Source organism: Myotis daubentonii, chromosome 1, assembly GCF_963259705.1.
Source record: "Myotis daubentonii chromosome 1, mMyoDau2.1, whole genome shotgun sequence".
NCBI lineage: Eukaryota > Metazoa > Chordata > Mammalia > Chiroptera > Vespertilionidae > Myotis > Myotis daubentonii.
This window is the reverse complement of record NC_081840.1, coordinates 208,730,782-208,750,664: the sequence shown is the minus strand read 5'-3', so window position 1 is coordinate 208,750,664 and position 19,883 is coordinate 208,730,782. Positions and strand designations below refer to the sequence as shown.

Here is a 19,883-nt window from a genome sequence, read left to right as displayed (position 1 = left end):
AAACAAATGTATTAGTTAATTTCTGTTATAAAATACAACCCATATTAAGCCACCTTTGGGATAAAGCAATAATGGGAAACCAGTTATACTTTTTTTCGAACTCAAATTTACCTTCGAATAGTAAGCATTAGATGTAGGCTTTTGACAATAATAACAACATACATTTCTTATGTATACATTTTGTTGCAACACTGATTTCTAATTTTATTCATAATGAAAAAGGTTTTTTCGTTGGAGGATTAGCTTCCAATGCTATTAAAATTGCTCCATTTTCCAGTAGCAATCTCATTCTATTTTTCTTGTTTCTTCAGGTCAATATTAGAACAAATCTCAAATAGCACATAAAATATAACTAACCTACTCTTTATAATGAAAGTGCAATTTATTTGTAGTCTTTAAAGCATATAATCTACACGTAGCTAATTCCATTTCATAAACTTTACTATTGGTTTGAAAAAGTGATTGATACAAGCATCTTCTTACACCAGAACTTTTCTCAGAGAAAATGCCATTGTTGCTAACCTTTATGTAGTAATTATCATAATGCTGATTCCATTAACTTGTTTTATTTTCATTATCTCACATCTTAAAATCACAGATTTCTTCTACAGAGACAAACTCTGAAAAGATTATAGAAAACAAGTGTGAGCCTTATTGATAAATTCCTGCTTTCTATCTCACAGTTAAAATAGCAACAATTCATGAAATAATGACTTTGCAAAGACCTAGCTTTTAGTGTATTTAGCTGTTGGATGAACTAATTTGTGTTGTTTTTTTTTAGTTTGTAACTTAAGAATTTTGGTTTTGCTGCTAGAAAGTAAATGGTACAGTATTTGACATTCTCAGAAACTTCACTTTTTTTTTTTTTTTGGCCTTCAATTAAAAACAAACAAAATGGATCATTTGTTTATTCGACCTGATCTGAATTACTTTAACCAAACACAACCATCTCGTCCTCTCATACAATTTAAGCAAATAAGGCATCCCCCTACCTTTCCAGTCCTGAAATCTGGATGCGGCAGGCTAACAGTAACAAAAGCTTTGCTTAAGCAACCTTCGCTCCTGATCCCAGGAACTGCGTGACTCTGCTAATACGGCACCCGGCTCCTCATTGGTCAGTGAGCTTTGGCCACTTAAATGCCTTGGGAGTCATTTGCTAAGGGCACCTGGAATGAGCTTGGAGTGGGTGGTACGGAAAGAAGGGAGGTGTTCAAACTGCCAGATACAAAGTGCTCAACAGCAGCCGGAAAACTTCACGGAAATGCTACTGTAAGAAAAGACCCCAGAAGACAGAGAAAGAAATTTAACTGAAATATTTTATTCAAACACAAATACTGACTAAAAGGAAACAAATGATGTTTAAAATCCACCTTCCTAGAATAAGACGGGTGCCCACAACCTGTACCGCTTGGGGCAGACAAGAAAAACAGTAATTCCCACTTCCCCCGGGTTGTTGTGGGGATTGAATGAAAGAACTCGTGTGAAGCACTCAGAAAATTTCTTGGCATATAGAAAGTTCTCAAAAAATGTTACTATGGCTTCTTAGAAATGTTATAGTTTTAGCAAAGGTTGCTTTTCTTTTCTTATTATTTCTAGGGTAAGTGATCTGGATTGAGGATCCTTTATCTTTCCTCGTAATCATGACCAACAATCCCGTTTATGGTAAGCCTGGAAGGAAAAAAGGATACAGGCAAAAATATGGCATAAACTCATTTTGTTTGATCAATTTGGAGCTGGAAATGGATTTACTGGTTAAAAAAAAAAAGTAGAGAAAAATAGAAGGGGGCGTAGAAAGAAAAAGAAGGGAGTGGTTAAGACAGGATTCATTGGTAACAAAAACAGTCTGTACGTGACAACCGATCAGAAGGACTTGCAGAGTAAATGCATCCCTTGTCAGGCAGTTAGGATGGAACCTCATCTAGAGGCTGAGTCTGTGGGTCCAGGCAATAGGGATTGGAGGGACAGGGGGACTCAGGAGGGCTCCTGAAAGCCACGTGACATCTGGGTACAGACCGTCTGAACCAGGAATAAAATGAGCTCCGTGGCATGTAAAGAGAGAAACCCATCTGTAACTTCCTGAAACAAAGATTCAAAGCGGTGGTCTCCAGTTTTCCCTTCGCAGTTATTCTGTCATTGTTAGCCTTACTAAATTCTATAAACCACAGCAATTTGAAGTAGCCTGGAGGGGAAGTAGAAAGGCCAGAGTGAACAAGAAAGTTTTAAATTTATTTACCTACCTCTATTTTTTTTTTAAAGAGACAGTTTTATTACTTCCAAATAATATACTCTAAAGCTATCGATAGTAACTAGAAAATGCCAGAAGGTTAGTACAGGGTCAAAATCCAGAACAAGTCTAAGACTATAAGTGTGTTAAATATTGTTTAAAACGAAATTGCTCGGTTCTGATGAAAGATATGGTCTTTGTAAGAAACTAGTTCTAAAGAATTCAAACAATATAGGAAAGTACACATAAAAAGTAAAGGTCACTCTCCTTCCACTGCCACTGGCATTGACTCCTACTACATAGTCCTCAGTGGAGGCAAATGCATAAAACTACATCCACGGCATCGTAGTGGACATGTCGTCTGAGAGATCTGACTTACAACAGCTTAAGTCATCCCTAGAGGAGTGACCTTTTGTCTTAACAAGCCACCTTTTTTTTTTTTTTAGAGTGGAGCGACAGCAGGCCAATCTGAGGTCTGGGGCTGTAGGAAAAAGAAAAAGGAAAAATACAGGTGGAAAATAGAAGCTTGAGACCAGATAAGCTCTATGGTAGATTTGAAAACAACAACAACAACAATACTCAGAACCTTCTGGGAGAGGAGGAAGTGCGGCCCTGGTGAATACATAATAGGAAAGCAGGAAACTGTCCTGCGGCCTATTTTAAATAGAAGTAATAATTAGTAAGGTCACCTTTACATCTTACTAAGAGTAGCATTATATGTATTTTTTAGTGTTTTAAAATACCTAGAGGCTAAGATAGAGTTGATGTAAAGATCAAGTGAATGTGCGTTTGTTTTCTATATAACAGTATATACTTTTTCAGAAGTAGATTTTACCCTATTTAGAATTTGAAAACCTTTCCTGAAATTGTTTATTGTATTAATGTATGACTACAGCATAAGAGGAAGATTCTGTACACACACACACACACTGAAGTACCAGTCTCCATCTGAAAAGGTGTCCAAGATTGGCACTAAAGCCATGTAACTGTACTGATGGTGTCAGCAATAGTGGTTGACCACAAAACTAACCAAGCACACCAGGAAAGTAAGCTCAAAGAGATGAGGGCATGCTATCCATTTGAGAGTCCTAAAGAACGTGCATGACACACAGAACCCACCGGGAGAATGGCAAAATTATAACAAGGACTTGGCCGCAGCGACAGGCACTGTTTTCTTATATTTGGATTTAATCTCGTTCACAGCATTCAATATTCTAGGATAATTATTGAATTTCTATCCTGTGCCATTTCCTATTTTAGGTGCCCAGGATGGCAACATTTACTAAAAGTAATAATAAAAAATCCCTGCTCTCTGGAGTTTTATTCCAGTTGGGAGTCAGAAAATAAATAAACTCATAAAACACCAAGAATGTCAAGATAGTCAATGCGGCTATATGCGTTGTTTACATCCTGTTACCTGCCCACGTCCATCACTGCTTTAGGCCAAAAGCCTGTCTCTGCTTTTATAAACCGGTATATCATTTCATCAACCTGTATGGTTAAAGCCACCGTAGTCTATTAATTTGTCAAATACCCCATCAATGTGCGTATCAGCAGGAAGAATCAAGTAATTGCCACATCTGGGATGAAGAGTTTATCTGATCTGGACATTAGGAAAGGATCTGAAAGCTTTCGATTTAAAAGTTAAAATTGTATCTTCTCAATCGGTACAATTGTTTTAAAGAGTAAAATTATAATAGTAACTAACATTTGTGTATTTCATTCATTCAGTCAATATTATCCAGTGCCTTTTAAACGCCAGGCACTGTTCTAGGTACAGGGGCGACAGCAGTGAGCAGAACAGATAAAAATCCCTGCCCTGGTGAGCCCTACAAACCCGGGGGGGGGGGGGGGAGAGAGGGCACTGAGTGGATAAAACTGTAAAATATGTAGTACGCTGGGCTGTGAAAGAGCCAACAAGAAAAGGCAGCAGGGAAAGAGAGCAGGAATGTGCGTGTGCCGTGTCTTCCTTCTTTCCTCCTTCTCCTCCTCTTTCTTCCCCACACCCGTCTCTCTATTTACCTACCCACCCTTCACCTTTCTTCTCTGACCCTGCTAGTGGCAGGCATTTCTATACTTACAGGAAAAGCTCGGGAATTTTGGAGGTGGTACCTTTGGAGCCAGATAGGAAAAACTTTAATGCTTGGGGAGTGAAACCATAACTTCAAAAAGCCACAAAATCTAGTTTAAATCTAAAGACAATTCTCTTTGTATCTCCCTCCCCACTCCCCAAACCTTTCCTCCATTCTAGGCAGCATTCATCATTGATTCTCAGAAGCCTGTTAGGTTTTATAGTGATTCCTACTGCCCCTTTAACATAGCAAACTGTAGTGTCTGATAAGCTATGCAATTACCAGTCTTTATATATCCTGTGGTAGTTTCACAGACTTTCTTTTTAAAAGAGGAAGATCAGAATAAATATTGAATGTAGTGCAGAGAGGAGACACCTATTACAAAGTCATACATGATGTGTACAAGTTCAAACGCATGTTCCACTAGAGAAAAGCCAACTACATTAAGCCATAAGATAGCAGTAGATGTTCCCTCCTTAGAATGGGCAGTGAGGTTAACAAGAGCTCAGGAAGTGTGTGCTTTAGCCAAGTATTATTAATAATTAAATGGTGTTTTACTAATTTCTACAAAATGGCCACAGAAATCCCCTAGCATTCTAGATTTACCAAGTAGAGTTCTTTTCCATTTCAGTGGGTGTTTACTGGGTACTTTCAATAATGACTTCAAGGTAGATTCAAGCTCTGGGTGCGTGTGGGGAGGGTGTGTGGGAAATGCAGTCCAAGACCTAGACCTGATGTGATCTCTCTTAACGAGAAGCTAATAATGTTCTTGGAGAGACAATTAAATGTCAGTGAGAACATATAAAATACTAGACAAAATGAAGCACCATGTGCTGTGTGGATATGAAGAGCTATGGAGTAGGATAGAGAGCATTGTCAAGTGACCGTATGGAAAGCTTACGGAAAGAAACGTCTGGAACTGCAATTGATTTACAGTAGTTTTAGGTACCACCGTGGGCAGTCACAGGCCCACAACTTTAAAATATGCAATTTTCTGTTCTGTTCACTTTGTAATTAAAAACAACAATGACACTTTTTCCTGGAGACTTTCTTTATTTTAAGAATTAGGTATTATCAATATAGGTATTAATCTTAACTGTAATATATTTTTATAAGTATGATATCTTAATCAGCCAGGAAATGGAATCTTGTCAGAGGCTTGAATAGCTAGCAAGGTATTGCGTAAGTTATGTTATCTTTAAAAGACTAAGAACACTTTTTTGAATTATCTGTTCAACATATTATTTTACTACTTTCTAAAATAAGCTCTTACTTTTTGGGAACATAAAAATTGATATTCTAAAGAAATTTAAAAAATAATATGGATGGTGAAGGCCTGTGGTGGAGGCGACGGGGGTGGGAGGAGACCTAGAAGGGGTCAATGGGGGGGAAAGGGGACATATGTAATACTTTCAACAATAAAGGTTAAAAAAAGAAATATGGAAATAGTAGAAACCATGCAAAAAAAAAATCTAATGGATTAAAACTGGCTCCTGTGGATCTGTGAGCACAGGTTAAGTCATCACTTAAAAACATGGAAGGCTGATCAGTTTAGATAGGGTGCTAAAATTAGCAAGGAGTGTGTGTTCCAAAAAAAGAACAACATAAAATAGTACTGGAGCAAATCATTTAGGCACAATGAGCCTAATTTACTATGAGCAAATAGTAATTTTGCAAGACACCCGATTTTGAATTGGTTATATGAGTTATTCAATCATTCAACAGATGGTTACTGATCCCCTACTATGTGTGGCGACCCTGGAGATGGTGCTGACCAAGAGAGACAAGGAGGTCCTTCCCAACATGTTGGGGAAACATACTAAACAAGCAAATATATATGTTTTGGGGGAGCAGAGTGATAAATGCTATGAGGAACAATAAAGCAGGGTTAGGAGGGGCGATGGGGGCTGTTCTGGTTGGGGTGGTCAGGGAAGTCCTTTCTTGAGTAGGGACCTGATGTTTGGAGACCCAGAGCAAAAGGATTCCAGAAGAGGGAAGGAGAGACTACGCCAGGGGGTAGCTTGGGGTATCTGAAGAACAGCAGGAAAGGGGCAGGGCAGCAGGAGAGGGCCAGATGAGGGCCTTATACAAAAGGACTCTGGGTTCTATTGAGCTATCGGAAGATTCTGAGCAGCGAAGTGACGTGATGTGATTTTTTTTTTCTTAAGATCTCTCTGGCGGAGAAGAAATCGGAGGCATGCAAAAGAGGAAGCAGAGGGGTAGTTCGGGAGGTTGTTCCGGTCACCCAGGGGATGGGACGATGGTGGCCTCCCCGAGAGTGGTAATGCTGGGCTGGTGAGACGTTAACTTTGAGCTGCATTTTAAAGGCATAGTTCACAGAGCTGGTTTAATGGATGGCATGTATGATGACAGTATCCAGGATGACTAATATTTTCAGCCTGCGCACTGCGAGAAGGGTGGTGCCATAATACCACGTCAAAACGTTTTTCTATGGCATTGCATTGAGTCATAAAGAGTAAACACACAAACAGGCATATAGTGTGGGGTGCTGCTAATCATCAGGCAGCATATTAAAATGTTATTTTTAAAAATGTAGGTTTTAGGCAACCAATGCCCTCTGTCCTGAACTTCATTGCTAAACAGATTGTGCATGAATTCTGCGGTCTCCCCATTTCCAGTTTCCTCTGGTACTTTCATTGTTCTTTAACTCAAAAGAATGTGTACACTATGGACAACTGACTTCAGGGCCAAGAAGCAACAAAATACCAAAATATAGTCACAGCAACTTACATTATTAAAAGGATAAAACACAAATTTAAGAGACACACTGGCTGGGTTGGGGTGGGAGTGATCATACAAAAGGTCCATACTCTGGAGACGGCCAAATTTGAGGGAAACAAAGGCGTCATAAATAAGAGCGGCCTGGAAACCTTTAGGAAGCTCCCAAGGTCTTGTGGACAGTAGAGTTGGGGGATGTAATGAGTGGGCCCCTCCCTCATTCCACTCTGCAGGCCTCTCTAGTCCATACTCTTTTCATCTTGGGCTTCATAACCCTATTCTTACTCGGTCCCCCTCATTACTATGACCTGCTTTTGCATAATTTTTGTTATTGACCCTGTTTCTCTCTGTCCCTCAACACCGACCGAGGTCTAGAATCTTCTTCTCTTGCCCCTGTACGCCCACTCCTCACAATTACATTACTTGCTTTCCATTCCTCCATTAAAAAGCATATTAGCCCTAGCCGGTTTGGCTCAGTGGCTAGAGCATCAGCCTGTGAATTGAAGGGTCCCAGGTTTGAGTCCGGTCAATGGCACATGCCCTGGTTGTGGGCTTCATACCCAATGGGGGGCCATGTAGGAGGCAGCCAATCGATGATTTTCTCTCATTGATGTTTCTATCTCTCTCCCTCTCCCTTCCTCTCCGAAATCAATAAAAATATATATAAATACTATTCATCAATTTAGATATCCTGTTAGCTAATAACATAAAGAATGCCAATTAATTTATACATGATACACACACACACTCATATCTATGTATGTGTGTATGTGTGTGTGTGTGTGTGTGTGTGTGTGTTATTTATATTTTAATGTCTCTCTTTAGGAATTACAAATGACTTCCAAGCCCAACAAAATGTTCAATCACACATTGGTAAGCAAATGATGTATATTAAAGCCAAATATTATAAACAATTTCATTTTTAATCAATAAAATTAGCAAATATTTTTTAAAATAATAGTTTCTTAATTTTTTTTAAGAGAAGAAGGGAGAAGACAAACATACTAATAGATGTGAGAGCCCAACATCTATCAGTTGCCTCCTGCACGCCCCTTACTGGGGATTGAGCCCCAAACCTGGGCATGTGTCCTTGACCAGGAATCAAAACAGCAACTTTTCAGGGCACAGGACGACACCCAATCAACTGAGCCACACAGGCCAGGGTGAATTCGCAAATACTTAAAGTGAATAATGCTAAAATATCATTACTCAGTAAGGTAAGTATAAATTGATCAAAAACATTCTTTTAAAAAGAGACTTTCTAATACATATGAAGAGCCCTGGAAATGTTCACTGTCTTCACTTACTAATTATGTCTTTAAGAATCCACACTAGAGAAATAATAAAAAAATGAAGTTTACATACAAAAGATTTTTATCTTGGAATTTTTAATAAAAACTCTGTAGCTACCCAAATCCTTGACCTTAAAGGAATAGTTAAATAAATGGTGGTATACAAGCTACTAAAAGTTACATTTATGAAGAATTTTAATGTCCTGAGTAAAGGTTTTAGGTAAGACTAATACACATAAAACTGCATGGATCACATAATCTCAATTGATACTATGGAAATAAAAACTAGAAAAATATAACAAAATATTGACAGTGGTTGTCTCTGGGTAGTAAAAGTATTGAATATGGGTGATTTAAAGTTTTCCTTTTTATGCACTTCTGCATTTTAACATTATACACACACACACATATACATTTGTTATATAACTTTAGCATATATAACTCTGACCATCAATTTAAAATGATTTGATAAAATAAATCTCTTTGTTTAAGCCCCATCCTCTCCTTTTCAGCCCGTCATTAAGTTCTGCCCGTTCTCTTCCTTTCCTCTCTCAGACTGAGCTCAGCATTAACCATGGCACAACCTCCCACCTCCACCCCCTTGTTCTCCTCCCTGCTAACCACGTTCCCTGTAACCATCCTGAGAGTGGTTAGAAGGAAATGTCTACCCTAAGTATGGCTGGGATCATATTACCCCTATGAAGGGAATTCAATATGATCCTTAGTCATCCATACACTCCAAGCTTTTGATCATGAACTGCAAATCTTTGGTAATTTCCCTTTGTTCCTCTCAACCTCAATAGATCCACACCCACGCGCAAAACCCCCAGGACTACCATCTCTTTTCTCTAAGCAGACCCTTGTTTTCCTTCCTAACTCCTTCTAAGAGGCTTCTTACCCATGTATCTGCTTTTCTGCAAACAACTCTACTGCCACGTTGCTTAGAGCATCCCTTCCTTCTTTATAGATTTGGCAATGGCTGTGCTTGTCATTTGCAATCAGACTTGCAAAATGGATGGAAGTTCCTGTTTCATCACAACGTTGCCTAAATAGCAATTGCTTCTGGTATACATAAACTCTAAGTCCACATTTGAAAATTAAAACTTATACACAAAGTTTAAGGCAGTCTTGTAATAAATGAGATACTGGACACCGGTAGTCAGTTTTTTGTTTGTTTGTTCACATAGTTGTCATTTGCTTGCATGACAAGATGATAGCTATCTCTGGGGTCTATCCAAGGCATTTGCTTTCAACCTCTCTCCCCTGCCCAGCGAATACACACAGAAATTCACTAAACTGGGCTCAATAGTTGCTTGTGATAAGAATTTCAAACTATTAGTAAAATATTTTTGAGTTACAACATGGAGCCATACATCATAATAAGAAATTTTAGCTTAAGAATCACTGTGAGCTCTGGCCAGGTAGCTCAATTGGTTACAACATTGTCCTAATAAGCCAAGGTTGCAAGTTTGATCCCTGGTCAGGGCACATACAAGAATCAACTAATGAGTGCATAAATATGTGGAACAACAAATCAATGTTTCTCTCTCTCTCTCTCTCTCTCTCTCTCTCTCTCTCTCTCTCTCTCTCAAATTAATCCATAAGTAATAAATAGAAGAATCATTGTGAAACAAAGACCTCAATGTTCAATCTCTTGAGCTGTTTGGTGAACAGCTATGGAGTCGTTAGCGGGGAGGGAAAGCACATTGCCAGCTGCTATCTCTGACTAGTGGGAACATGTGCCTCTTCAGTGCTACCGGATTGATTCCAGGCTTCTGATTTGAAATGCACATGTGCCTCTGACACCTCAGTGATGGAAAGCATCATTTCTCCAGCTCCGTTTTACAGACGAGGAAGCAGCTTATTAACAGTATGTTTTTAGAAATGCCAACGCTGAAATCATCAGTTCCCGAGCTCCAAGTGAAACTATGAAAAGATTTGTATGAAAATCACTTTGATCTGAAGTGTTAATGAAAATAATAGTGTCGTGACTTCTTGTAATTACTCAAATGGACAATTTTTTTAAATTGGAAATACACCTTTCTGTGAAAACACGCTTTTATGAAGAGGAAGTAGATACATCCCTCAAACAGAGAAGCATGTGATTAACAGTAACTACTTATTAAGTTTCTTTTGAGTGGTTGTCACTAATGCATTGATTGGAAGTAAAACTACAAAAAAAAAATCATGATTAAATGAGGAAACAGAATGCCAATAATGGTATTTACGTCTCTTATAGAGGATGTCCCAAAATTCACGCAAGATTTGAATTTTGCATGAGCATTAACACCACCAACAACAACAAAAAATAAAAGCCTAATTTTACTTGGCTTATTGAATCAGATTCTAATATCTGTTGCCCTTTGAAATCAATCCCTTCAATTTGATAAGCATTACCAAGTACCAATTATGGCCCAGGAGCAGGGACAATGAAGACCAATGAAGACCATGGCTTTGCGTATGTGCCAACAAAGCCGTGGAGGCCATTTACCCGATGTGCTACTCCATACATAACCCTATACTATATACTTTATGTATCAATAAAAAATTTACAATTTTTAATTATAAACCTGTGTTTTCTATCAAAATTACTTCTTGCGTGAATTTTGGGACACCCTTAGAGATGAAGAAGTAGAAATTATTGTATTTTAAAAATCTCCATTTTAGACTCTATATGAACATACATATGTGCCAAAAGAGACATCAGTTAGTAACTGAACTTCGGTTGAAAAATTAAACAACCAAATATAGTAGCTAAGGTTGACACTGAGAATTTATCTAAATTTCAACTTAAACTTTTCTTTCTATCAAGAACTGAGCATTAAATAGAATTCAGAAATATTTACTAAAATGAAATAAAAGACAAACTACAAATGAGGTGGGTTGCAGCACATACAATGAAGAGTCAATTTTCTTAATATGTGAGAGCTCTTACAAAAGTAAGAAAAAGATAACAATAAATATGAGCAAAGATAAGAATGGACAGTTTGCAGAAAAATAAAATTATATGGCCAATAAGCATAAAAAATATGTTCAACTTTATTCAAATTGAATTTTTAAATAGAAATCTAAATAACAAACAGGGACTCGGATTAATTTTGGATCCCAGTAGTTGGTGCCAGTACTTCTTTAAGCAGTCACTGGAGTGGAGGGGACCTAAAATCCCAACAGCCACCGAAGCTTAGTCCCTGTGCTCCCCCAGGAGGGAGCAACCTTAGATGGTCAAGGGTCATCCCCTAGCTCTTTTACACCAGAGTGGAACTTTTATTGAGGATTAGCAGATGAAACTGAATGATACAAAAAGGAAACTAGAATGAATCAGAGTCTCGGGAACTGAGATGTTCCTTGTGGTTAGTGATTTCACCTCTACACAATCCATTCCTTTCCTATCAAAACCCAGTGTCTAGATATGATGTAGAGTATACACGTACACACACGTACACACACGTACACACACACACACACACACCTTTACACCTGCCTCAGTGCGTGTGTAGCTTAACTTGATATCTTGTCATTCTTTTTTCTTTAAAAAAATATCATTTATTGATATCAGAGAGGAAAGGAGAGGGAGAGAAACAGTGCTCATGAAACATCAGTGATGAGAGGGAATCATTGATTGGCTCCCTCCTGCACGCCCCACACTGGGGATGTAGCCTGCGACAGGGCCATGTGCCCTGACTGGGAATTGAACCATGACCTCCTGGTTCATAGGTTGATGCTCAATCACCTAGCCATGCTGGACAGACTAAAAATAATATACAGTGCTAATGGCCTAAAAGTTTTGGGAAATAGTTGACAGCCAATACTGATTACTAATATTGAACTACAAAACTGGAGAGATATGTGTGCTGCTGATCCCAGGCCACACTATTTGTCTAAATTTAGAACCCATGGCCCACAGGCTCCTCAACACCTCATGTGCCCATCTTTCACATCCTTATATAATTATGTGCATGGCTACACAAAGAACAAGAATGGCATGCTCCACATATGAAGAAATAAATGAAATTTGCTATTATTAATATTTCTGACTATTCATACTAAATTCAGTCTTTCAAAAAAACAAATATACTTTTCACCTAACTTTGGATATAATTCAACTTCTTGATTTATATACCAAAGCAAGCTAATTAACAATTTGTAGATTGAGTGCTTTTCTTCATGTTTTCCCTAGTATTTTCTAATTTCTCTGAACCTTTGGGGCCAGAAAAAAAGCAGGTGTAAAGGTGTGTGTGTGTATCCACATATTTTCTACTTAGTGATTTTTTTATAAAAAGAATATTTTATTTCTTTTTCCTATAGGTAAAATGGAAATAACTATTTCCCTATACCAACCTCAGATATGCTGCGAGGAAAAAATATGCAGTATGCATGAAAGTATTCTACATTTTCAGGAAGAGAAGCAACTTATTAAAATAATGCTTACCTATTATTTTAATATTTATATTCAAATGATAACAACATAAAAATACCTAGCTATAGTTAATAAAAAATATAGCTTTGTTTGAAGGTTTGAGATTATCTTAGCTAATACCATTCATAAATAACTACAGATAGCTATATTTATATGTTTAAGGAGGCTAACTCAAGGCTCCAGAATAGCATTGATCCATACTCCTTTTCTTCTTGTAAAAGCAATGGTCATTCTTTGGTTGAAGGATGAAAATAACAATGTCTATACTTTTATTTATTCCTGAGAAATGCACGCCAGGTACATAATGGCAGCCGTGTGCCTTGAAGCTGCCATGAGAACATGCTACCCCCATAAAGCCTCAGATAACAAGACTTGAATGTGACGTCCTAAAGGGGGTTCAGAGAAGGGCATTTCTGCCCCCCACCTCAGGAGGAGAACCTGAGGTCTTACAAAACTGAAATTAGAATTTTTCAGGGATAGCATTTTTTCTTTCTTTTTTTAAATATATTTTTGTTGATTTCAGAGAGAAAGGGAGGGAGAGAGAGAGAGAGAGAGAGAGAGATAGAGAGAGAGAGATAGAAACATCAATGATGAGAATGAATCATCAATCAGGTGCATACCCAACACTGGGGATCCAGCTCCAAACCTGGGCATGTGCCCTGATTGGGAATTGAACTGTGACATCCTGGTTCATAGGTTGATTCTCAACCACTGAGCAACACTGGCTGGGCTAGTGATGCCATTTTCATGATATATGGGACTCCCATCCTGAGTTTGTTTCAAATTTGTTTAGGAAAATATTTCCTGCTGTTGTTCTCATCTCATCGTTGAAGCCTGGATGGATGATCAAGTAAGTAATGTCTGTGCTCATCCTAAGAGCTCGTGTTTGAAAGTAACATCCAGGGCTGCCACATCCCAGTAGGAAATCTGTCTCAGCACCTGGTAGCAAACAGAGCTGAGGTTCATCCTGGTAGCATGTTCGAGTGAGGTCATGGATGGTCAGCCAAGTACAAACTACTAGAAATACAAGTCAGGGCTCTGTAGCTACCTTACATAGAGTTAGCTCAGCATAGATCCATCTGACCTAACAACAACCACAACAAAACATAAGAATAGCTAATTCTTACTGAGCATTTGCTCTGTACCAACTCTGGGCTAAGTACATCACATGTTAGCTTATTTATTCCTGACAACAACACTATGAGGTAGTGACTATCTTTGAGGTTATTTTACAAATGTGTACACTGAGGCTTAAAGAACTTAAATGAGTTGCCCAAAGCTTCACAGCTATTAAGTGGCAGAGATGGAATTCACACCCAGGCAGCCAGACTCCAGAGCCCATGCTTCGATCCCAGAATCACAGTGCCACAGGGGCGCCACCATCACAGGGAGAGGTCAGTGCTCATCAGTTCTCCTGTGTAGCTGCTTCGTGTATTCAGTTGCCTTGTCACTGTCCTCAAAGGAGGAAGTCTGAAGGCACTAACTCAGCATTGGTCATTCAAGCTCACAAATTGTCTTGTGAGACAGAGAAAGAAGGCAATGAAAAGGCCGTCAACAACCTAACCTTCCACTTTAGGAAACTAGAAAAAGAAGAGCAAAGTAAACTTGACACAGCAGGAATGGAAATAAATAAGAACAAGGATTTAAATAGAAATAAAGGAAATGGAGAATAGAAAAAAACAATAAAGAAAGTAAGTGGGAAGAAAATAAGTGAAATCAAAGTTGGTTCTTTGAAAAGATCAATGACTTTGACACACCTTTGCCTAAGAATGACCAAGAAAATAAGAGAGAAAACTCAACTTACCAAACTTAGGAATAAAAGTAGATATCACTACTGACCCCATGGAAATAGAAAAGATTATAAGGGAATACTATAAACAACTGTATGCCAGCATATTAGATAACCTGCTTATAATAGACAAATTCCTAGAAAGACAACTATCAAAACAGACTCAAGAAGAAATAGAAAATTTGAATAGACTTATAACACATGAAAAGATTGAATTAGTAAAAAAAAGAATGTTTTCCACAAAGAAAAGCTCAAGAACTAGCTTTGCTACCAAATGTTTAAAGTATGATTATCACCAATCCTTCACAAATTCTTTCTGAAAAAAATAGAAAAGATGGGACAGTATTACCCTACTACAAACCCCAGACACAAGAAAACTACATCAATTTCTCTTATGAATACATATGCAAAAATCCTCAACAAAATACTAGCAAATTGAATTCAGCAACATATAAAGGATTATACACCATGATTGAGTGTGATTTACCCCAGGAATGCAAAGTTTTAACATAGGAAAATCAATCAATGCAAGATACCACTTCACAACCAATAAGAGAGCTATAATAAAAAAGACTGATATCAAGTTTTGTCAAGGATGTGAAGAAACTGGAACACTCAGACAGTTCTGGTGGGAATGTACAATGTTACAGCTACATGGGAAAACTGTTTGACAGGTGCTCAAACGGTTGAACACAGGAACACAGAGTTGCCTTATGACTAAGCAATTCCACTTCTAACTATATATCCAAGATTTATGAATACTTATGACCACACAAAACTTTGTACATGAATGATCATAGCGGCATTATAATAGCCCCAAAGTAGAGACAACCCAAATGTCCATGAACTGATACATAAATACGTAGATCGGTAAAATGTGGTGTATTCATCCGATGGAATGCTACTCAGTAATAAATGGAACAAAGTACTGACATATGCTACAACGTGGATGAACCTTGAAAGCTATGTGAAAGAAGCCAGTCTCAAAGACCACATATTGTATTGACTCAATTTATTTGAAATGTTCAGAATACGCAAATCTATAAAGACAGAAAGGGGATTAGAGGTTGTAAAGGGCTGGAGAAGGGGGTGGGAGGTAGAGGGGTGGGAAGAAAAGGGAAGTAATTGGTAGTGGGCACAGGGGATTTTTAGGGAGGTGATGAAAATGTTCTAAAATTACTTATAATGTTGGCTGCACAACTCTGTGAATATACTGAAACCCACTGAATTGAATTACAGTCAACTGTAATAGGTGAAGGGTATGTAAACTATATCCCAAATAATGCTGTGATTTGACTTGATTTGTTGTTAATCCTCACCCGAGGATATTTTTTCCATTGATTTTTTTTTGAAGAGTCAAGGGGAGAGGGGAAAAGGAGAGAGAGAGAGGGAGGAAGAGAGGGAGGGAAGGAGGGAGAAAAACATCAGTGAAGAGAAAGAATCATTGATCGGCTGCCTCCTGCCTGCCCCACACTGGGGATCGAGCCTGAAATCCGGGCATGTGCTCTCACTGGCTATCAAACCATGACCTCCTGGTTCATAGGTTGATGTTCAACCACTGAGCCATGCAGGCTGGGCTGTTTTTTTTGTTTGTTTGTTTGTTTTTGGTGTTGTTGTTTTTTTTGAAATCATATACTTTATTTTTTTTATTAATATATTTTTTATTGATTAAGATATTACATGTGTCCTTGTCCCCACGTTACCCTCTACCCCCCACCCCCCGCTCATGCCCTCACCCCCCCACCCCGTTGTCCGTATCCATTGGTTAGGCCTATATGCCTGCATGTAAGTCCTTTGGTTGATCTTTCCCCCTTACCCCCACCCTCCCCTACCCTCCCTCCAAAGCCCAACAGTCCAATCAATGCCTGATCCAGAGACGGAGAGGCATTGATTGGTGTGTTTTTTAAGCCAAGAATGTGCGAGTGGACATATGGCAGATGCAGCTTTCCCTAACTCTCTCCCATTCCAACCATCATGTCCAAGAAATTAAACTCAAGTATGCATCTGTGGGAACTAGGGTGTTCCTGATACATATTATTCCCTAATTTCACTTCAGACTGGAACCTCATGTGCAAAAATCTCACCACACAACATTACCGAGAAGGTTCCAATATGACAATGACATTTTTACGTCCAGGTGGATGGCCTAGCGCTCCAGCTCTTTGTTACAGCTTTCCAAGGAAACGCTTTCTCTGGTCCCTGCTCACTCAGCACTCCTTCTGAGACGAAAGTCCCCCATGGTATCTGCGTGCACAAGTGTGTGTGAGGTTCGCTGGGGATGGGAGTCTGGGGTCAGACCACTGCCAAACTTCCTCCCCAGCTGCAGCAAGCAACAACTCTCCTTCATCTTCCTCACCTACCTCCCTTCCTCCATCATCCTCATCACCCAGCCAACCTTGCTTTCCCAGAGCAGGTGAGCAGAACAAAAACAATCTGTAGAGTCCGGTAGACACGAGCTCAACTAACCTTATCCCTTTCTATTTGGGAACCTTGGACAAGGCTCAGATGTCAAATTTGTACCATGAAGACCACATGTTTCCAGAGTTCTCACTCTGAGCTGGGTACTGAGAATACACACCTCAAGAAGACACAAACTCTGTAGCTGAAAAAGTCATAGTCTAGTAGGAGACACAAATATAAACAAATAATGACTACAGTGCCACAGGAGATGGTATCTTGAAGAAGAGAAGGATTAATTCTCCCAATGGTTGAGAAGGAGGCTTAGGGAATGGCTATGAGACTTCAATAGACAATGTGTCCACAGAACACCTGGCACATACCAGGTGATCAAAGGACTCTAGGAATTTAGAAGAAGAAAAAATTGTACTGAAAAGGACCCCTCACCACACCAGCCAGAGTATTATCAATTAAAGAAAGCTGGGCATCTGTTTTTATTTTTGAAGATATTAATTATAATATATCTCTGTATTGTATTATATAGGTATTAATTATCATAAATTTATATTAGCCGAAACCGGTTTGGCTCAGTGGATAGAGCGTCGGCCTGCAGACTGAAAGGTCCCAGGTTCGATTCCGGTCAAGGGCATGTACCTGGGTTGCGGGCACATCCCTAGTGGGAGATGTGCAGGAGGCAGCTGATCGATGTTTCTCTCTCATCGATGTTTCTAACTCTCTATCTCTCTCCCTTCCTCTCTGTAAAAAATCAATAAAATATATTTAAAAAAATAAATAAATAAATTTATATTATAACAAAGAAATGTGGATATCTGGAGGTTAATACTGTAAATTTTAACTCATAATTCTAATTTTAGCTCATTAAAACATCCAGTAAAATGGTCCAAAAAAAAAAAAAAATCCTTGACTCTTCCTTCAATCACTCATTATATATTTTATTGACTTCCTATGATGTGGTATCAGGCAACAGAGACATAAAATTGAACTTTCAACTAGTATGCAAATGAGTAGGGGAGCTAAAGCAAGTCCTTAGTAATTGTAATGATGGCAGAATACCACGCTGCCTATATTTTCCCTCAGTATTTGCTCAGGAGGCTATCTTGCTCTTGAAACAAAACAGGGAGATAATGCTGATAAGGTTGGTTCTTTCCTGATCAGACCTGTACTTTGACACTAATTTCTAGAACTAGATATTTGCAAACGCGCTTCCCTTTGGTTAAAAAAGAAATGATGAAGTTTCTCAACAGAGACAAGTCAAGCACGCGGTGTTCTCAGAGCAAACTCTTGCTGAAATGATAAAACCTCCAGCAGTTATCAAGAGGCTTAGCTGCCTAGATAAACAACCCTGAGAGTCAGTAAATCCATGCATGCAAGGAACATGGTGTAATTCAACTTCGGAGTCGGTGGCATAAGATTCCTAAGGCAGACATCACTGAGGAAAGGAAGGCCAGGAGCATACAGATACCTACTTTCTCCTGCCCATCCCCCTTCCCACAGAAAACCCCTCCATGTCCCAGAACTCGGGTGCAGGGCACCATGCAGGTGAACCAGAGTCCCTCTGGGCTAAGAAAGCTGTAGGGTTTTCCTTAGGAATGAGAGTTGTATGAACAATATAAGCCTGACGTTTTCAAAAATAAAACCACAGTGAGGACAACAGAGATATAGATGGGGGGAAAAATCCTGATGACCTATTTTGATCCCATCATGGTCCACCCTTTGGAATTTCTAGCTAAGTGAATATATACAGGGTGAGGCAAAAGTAGGTTTACAGTTGTTAGTATGGCAAACAATACAATAATTAATAAGTAGTAATACAAGGAGAAACTGTGCTTTGCGGACTTACAATGAATGGTAAACCAACTTTCGCCCCACCCTATATATGTGTGTAATTTGATATCTTTGTTGGTTGATTAATTCCTTAAACTATTTGAAATTGGGTTTCTGTCACTTACAACCAAGAGTCCTAACTAACAAAGGGTCTCAACAGACCTCTTTTCTTTGGTATATATTTTTATGGGGATGGGGTAGCCAAGTAGGTCACACAGTAATCTCACCTGACCCATTCATTCTTTCTATTATTTTTTCCAGTTCAACAAACATCCTCTCCAGGTCTCATAAAAAGTTGCCATTTTCCCTCCTAGTAAAATTTTACTTCATGCCTCTTCACCCTTACTGAAAGGGCATTTTATTTTTGGTAGAAGAGCGATACTAATCTGATGTATCTTTGAAGGGCAGTACTGGCATTCAAACGGAAAGTTGACAAAGGACACTGCAATTAAAGAAGGTTCCTCCTAGAAGTTCCTTATATTTAACTTATGGAAAGTTGTCCGATCACACACACACAGACTCTCTCTCTCTCTCTCTCTCTCTCTCTCTCTCTCTCTCTCTCTCTCTCTCTGTAGTAGTAGTAGAAGAAGCTTACAGAAAATTCTCTTGTTCATGGAGAGAGCTTTTTTGCAATGATCATAGCTTAATGCCACTGAAAGGCCCTAAAAGGCCCTGTCATCTGTGGATGTCATGTCTGTGTCTGCTGTCCTGAGCCATGTTGACTGGGACTGCTTAAAGGACCCACGTGTACAAATACAGTTATATGATTACTAGAGGCCTGGCGCACGAATCCGGCCTGGCCTGTGCCCTCTCACAATCTGGGACCCCTTGGGATATGTCGGAGGCCCAGTGCACGGATTCAGCCCGATCCCCGCAGGGCAGGTCAAGGGACGCACCGGGCCTCTAGTATGCATATAAGATCTTTGATTAATCTCTTCCCACCCTCCCCGCTACCCCCTTCCCTCTAAGATACATCAGTCTGTTCCATGTTTCCATGCCTGTGCGTTGAGCGTCTGCCCCCTGGTGGTCAGTGCATGTCATAGTTACCAGTCAAACAGTTGGTCGCTTAGGCTTTTATATAGATTTAAAAACTAATGAAAACTAAGAG

General features: G+C 39.1%; 1 protein-coding gene across 8 annotated transcripts in view; it reads right to left on the bottom strand.

Annotated features, from left to right (window-relative positions):
- Nucleotides 1–19,883, bottom strand: part of RBM47 (RNA binding motif protein 47) — a 159,088-nt gene that overhangs the window by 40,159 nt on the left and 99,046 nt on the right. Inside the window, exon 1 of one of the 8 annotated variants that reach the window (XM_059672787.1) lies at nt 993–1,118. The exons of the other annotated variants lie outside the window; for them this stretch is intronic. The gene's annotated coding sequence lies outside the window, so the exon portion shown is untranslated. Of the gene's footprint in view, nt 1–992; nt 1,119–19,883 lie in introns of those variants that run through there. 8 annotated transcript variants of the gene reach the window in all.